Here is a 6,088-nt window from a genome sequence, read left to right on the forward strand (position 1 = left end):
GATCAATCAAAGAACAATTCATTTATGGGATTTGAACGTTTATTGAATGTGTTTTTGTGAATCAGAGGAAATCTATACAAAATCTATTAACTAATACTAAAATGAATTGAAAATGATATGAATGTGTATGAATGCAAAATGTTTGATGAAATGCTTAAGTAAAGTAGAATGCTTTTAAGGTGTTTGATGAAATGTCTAAGCTACTAATGCGTGTATAATATACAATGTCATTATCCTAAATACAATCTAAACATGTGAGATGCTTCTAACATACAAATTAACCTCAACAAAGTCACTGAAAACGAATTAACAACTTAATGTGCCGAAAATTGAAATTTGAAAATTGCTCATGAATGTTCATACGTGAAATTTGCAAGGCATGGTCGTGAATCACTATAGAATGGTTGAAATGATCATATGATTATACAGAACGCTTAGAAATTATCTAAATAGAACATAGAAACTGTAATCATGCACAATGGTCGAGTAGAACGTAAAATCTTAAATCAAGAATCCTAGTTTAACGGAAATAACAAACACATATGCGAATGTGAAATTGGATGCAAGAGTCACGAATTGGATGTAGGAATGGTTTGAAATCATCACGTAAAGCATCATAAAGGAATAACGAACACGAAACAGGCACAAGAAACACGAGAAAACGAAATTCGAAATCAAATATGGATGTAACAGTATGTAATCCTACAGATTCAAAATTCATGAATCAAGTTGAGTGGTTTATGTATGATTGATCTTAATCAAATGACATTTGATATCTAAATATAATGATTGTTGCATTCTCTGAAATTTCAATAGGATTCCAACTTGATATGACTAAACCAAGCAAACTTAAATCATGAACTCAATTCAGCAAAAGAAGAACGAGAAACATGGAAAATTGAACTACAAAATGAAAGAAATAGATGAATCTATTAAGGAGAATCATTCTTACAACAATTGTGTTTGTGGAAATGGAAGAATTCTCACAGAAAAAGCTTCAAGAATCATCCATGATTGCAGTAGAATACCAAGAAACATAGAAAATCATGGTGGAGTGAGTGTGAATGAAGGTATGGTGTGTGATGGTTCGCATGGTGGTGAGAGTGAATGGTATGATCGTGACTGGTTCGCGCTTGTGTGGATTGTGAGTTCCTATTGAGGGAGTCAATGGTGCTAACTTTTAATTAGTTTTCAACTAGTGTAACTGGCCAGTACAAGTTCCATTAACTAACTAAATCCCTATCTTACACCAATCTAACTAACTCATCTTCACTTGTAACTTAGGTAGCAAGTTCCCAACTGTAGCCACCTAATGGAGTAGGTCATAACCATTGGTTATTGTGTTCATTTAGGTTCTACAACCTTCCACAGCAGGTGATGCAACCATCCCCTTGATAGCTCATGTTTGCCTCCAATTCTAAACCTTTCACGTGCATTCTTCACAAATAGCCTTGGATCCACTTCAACCATAAATCTCAACAACAACTTCTTCCATTCAATTCTCTTCCAGTAGTTCCACACTTGACCCTTGTCTGTATTCACAACTAAAGAAGCAAATTAGAATTCACAAACCTAAGTTATACTATAACTAAAAACACCTAAATGAACTAAACATGTGAAAATTAGATTTAGGCGTTTCATGCATCCTTGAAAGGTCAGCACAAATGTGATTTAATGTTCTAAAACTTTCCTCACAAGTACCATGTCATCTGGATTTGAAAATAAAAAAAGTCAACTATAGTAAACTCTTTTAGCAAAAAGTCAACTCTACAGTTTTTCACTCAATTTTGGTTGATTCAGATTTTCCCCATAGCTTCCTTTCAATATTTGATTTCTTTCCTTGATCTTTTTCCATGCATTAAACTCAAAAACCTCAAAATAGATGTTAGTCACACCAAACTCTTCCTAAAAGCTCCTTAAACTAGACTACAACTAGATCAGCTCTACTTCTAAGCCTTTGTACCTAAACTAAGACCAATAATATGCTATTACCTATTTATTGACCTATATTGCAAGCTAAACTAGACCATACTAACAATACTCCTAATGATTACACTAAAAATACATTAAAAACACCTAATTAAGCCACTTTTGTAAAACTAGCCTAAAAATCTAACTAAACTAATTCCAAGCTAATAACTCCTAATTAACACCTTAAATCTACCCAAAACAATGTAATTAACTAAGAAAAACTCTAGAGATAAGATACTTATCACCTCCTTACACTTAACAATTGCACTCTTGGGCAAGATAAGGAAAACATGCTAGCAAGTTCAAGTTACAAAACAATCAATCATTAAAAGCAACTCCAAACAAAGATTTTCAAGTAGTGAACATTCAAGATTTAATGGCAAAAACAATTTCATCCTCATAGGTGGTGTTTCCACTCTACATTCAAGTGTATATGAACATATTTGCTCTCATAATCCAATCCAATGAACATCTTTATGGCTTTGCAAAGTTCCTAAACAATACCAATCACATGAATGCAAATTGAAGATTAAAAAGACTTATTTAGTGGCTTGTAATGAGGTTGGACTAAGGTTGTGGTATATGAAAGATAAGTAACGCTTGAATCCTGAAATGTGAAGGGAATAAGGGTGGAGAGTGATGATGAGTGCATATTTTTGCCCTCATTTAATGTTTAATTCTAGATTTTTAATTGAATTTTGTTCTTAACAGATTGATTTAGTTGGAATTTGTTATAATTGGGTTTATTGAGCATGAGATACAAAAAGATGTTAAAAATAGCTTTTTAGTTGCATAAATTTTTTTTGGATATTTTGAAGTGTGTTAATGCAGCTACAACTAAGTTGAACTCATGGAGGTGTGGAAATAAATTGCTTAAAGCTTCATGACACCTTAGAGATAAATCCAAGAATAGAAATCATCAAAATCACAAAATTCCAAGTTAAGCATTGCATGAAGAAGGCATGAAAAGCTTCAAAAAGTGAAGAAGTTTGTCTAAGCCAAGCAGAAGAGGGAACGAGCAACAAAAATTAGATCTTGTGGTTTTCTCTATCTTTTTTCCAGAAGAAGGGCTTTGATAATTCATAAATATTTATGATGAAAGATAATTTGGGAAAATATATCTTTAGATATTTTATTTGATATTTTTAAATAATTATCTTATTTAATTTTAACATAAAATATCAAAAGATAATAACTACCAAATCTTTTTAAATATGACAAGATCTTCTTAAATCTTTTTAGATCCACAACAAACAAATATATCTTGAAGATATTGAATTATTTAGAAGATAATTTGAGGAGATTGAAAATGGCTGATTTGGAAAATTAATACAAATATTAGTTGGTGATAATTTATCATATATCTTTAAGTAATTTATTTATTTAATTATATTATATATTGATATTATCAACCAACTATATTTGTCAAATAGTCTATATCTCTCAAAATATTTTTAAATATTTATCTTTATCTTTATTTTAAAAGATATTTGAGAGATGTTAGTAAAAGAAAAGCTCAGTCCAATTGTTATATAAAGAGACCAAGGGAAAGCAAAAAAAAAAAAAAAGAACAAGCTCAACACTCCGGAATTTAGGAATCCTTTGGGGGCCTAATTTCTTTCTCTCTCTTTTCTTCTTCTATTTTTATTTTATTTTGTATTTCATGGAGTGCTAAACTTCTTGGGTTGATTCCATTGTAATTTCATTATAGATTCTGAGGTTAGAATGAAATAATTTCTTTGTTCTTTTTATTATTGTTGAGGTTTTAATTCATCTATGTCTTTTATCTTTGAATCACATGAAAAGTAATGGTTTTTACATCATAGCTAATTAGTGAGATATTTTAATCTATATGCATATCAATCATATGAGTTCAAAGGTTTTTAATTTTAATTTTACCAATGATTGAGAATGTACTTTGATTAGAGGTGAAAACTTTAACTAGAATTAATAAAAAATGTACTTTGGTTAATTAGCTTTTTGCTTGATTTTAGAGGTAAAAGAATGGATATGATTAAGGATAGTAATATTTAATTAAGAATGTACTTTGGTTAAATTTACTATGATTAATTTACAAAGTTCTTGCTTTTGATTGAAAATTTACTTTGGTTAATAGTGAGAACGCCAACAAATTAATTGAGAATTTACATTGATTAATTTGCAAATATACAACAATAATTAATTGAGCAATAATCTTTAGATAACCGATGATGGATCTATTTTGAAAAAGCAATGAAATTAATCTATTTTCTTTTTTATTATTTTTATCTTATTTTATCTTTTTCCATATTTATTTCTTTCTTTCAAATACTATTTTATTTGACTAACCGTTTTGTATAGATTTTATAAGAACTAACTTGTTAAAAATCAATCTCATGTTTGTTGGGAGACGACTTAGGGTTACTTTACCCTTTCTATTTTCTTGACTACTATCTTAGCAATATTGGAATTGATATAATTTAGTAGTATTAATTTGATCGCGTCAACGACAGTGTTATCAAGTGATGAGTTCAAGTGCAGAATTGTTTTGTTATGCACACTGTTTCCCAACAATTCCACTCAACTTCCTTGCTTTTATTTCCATTTATTTTCTTTTTCCTTTCCTTTTTTCAATTTTGTTGTAGTAGCGCTCTTTTTTGTTTTTTTTTTCTTTCAACTTCGTTCCAACTTTTCACACATAAATAATGTACTCCAAAACACTGGTGACTTAAAAAGTGAGATTAGTATGCTGATACTCAAACAACTATATTTGCTTTTAAAGTTATATTTCCTTTATTCATGTAGTTGGGAGTATATTTAGCATTTTTGAATAGCTTGTATATTTTCGTCGCTACATGTGTACTAAACTTGGGCAGTATCATCATAACTTTAGCTAGGTCAAGTGATCATGAAAAAAAACATATTTCACACATTTTATAATTATGAATGATTTTCCAAATGTTATATAGTATTTTTTATGTTCATAAATAATTGTACTCCGAAACACTTGTGACTTAAAAAGTGCAATTAGTATGTTGATACTCAAACAATTCTATTTGTTTTAAAGTTATATTTCCTCCATCCATGTAATTGCGAGTATATTTAGTAGTTTTGAATAACTTGTATATTTTCGCCGCTACATGTGTCCTAAACTTGGACAATATCATTATAACTTTAGCTAGGTCAAGCAATCATGCACGAAAAACATATTTCACATATTTTATAATTATGAATGATTTTCCAAATGTTATACGATATTTTTTATGTTCATAAATAATTGTACTCCAAAACACTGGTGACTTAAAAACTGCAGTTAGTATGCCAATACTCAAATAGCTATATTTGCTTCTAAAGTTATATTTACTCCATCCATGTAGTTATGGGTATATTTAGCAATTTTGAATAGCTTGAATATTTTCGCCACTGCATGTGTCAGAAACTTGGGCAATATTATCGGAACTTTAGTTAGGTCAAGGGATCATGAACGAAAAACATATTTCACATATTTTATAATTACAAATGTTTTTCCAAATGTTATATGGTATTCTTTATGTTCCTAAATAATTATACTCCAAAACATCGGTGACTTAAAACGTGTAGTTAGTATGATGATACTAAAAAAACTATATTTGCTTTTGAAGTTATATTTCCACCATCCATCTAGTTACGAGTATATTTAGCAGTTTTGAATAGCTTCTATATTTTTGTTGCTGCATATGTCCTAAACTTAGGCAATATCATCACAACTTTACCTAGGTCAAGTGATCATGGTTTGGTGATTGCACAAATTCCAATGGCCACATTGTTCGTCAATGTCATTGTCACATGTTTTGTTAAATGAATGAATACCAAATTATATAAAGTCATATATCAAATCATATATGTTTTTCTTGAGATCCAAAACATGGACATTAGGACTGATAATAAGATTCAAGTGGTGATTCAAATATTTTTGATGGCTAGAAATGAATCTCTTATCGTTCAAAGAGAAAGATCTACCTGCAAAAGACTTTCTAACTCTCAAGTCAATAAAAGAGTTTTAGGATACATGGTATAGTAAGAAAGTGTGTATTTGCATTTATAAAATTTTATAAAATTTTTCGGCCTTGTGAATTATGTTATAAAAATATAAAATATC

The sequence above is a fragment of the Vigna unguiculata genome, chromosome 5, assembly GCF_004118075.2.
Source record: "Vigna unguiculata cultivar IT97K-499-35 chromosome 5, ASM411807v1, whole genome shotgun sequence".
Classification (NCBI taxonomy): domain Eukaryota; kingdom Viridiplantae; phylum Streptophyta; class Magnoliopsida; order Fabales; family Fabaceae; genus Vigna; species Vigna unguiculata.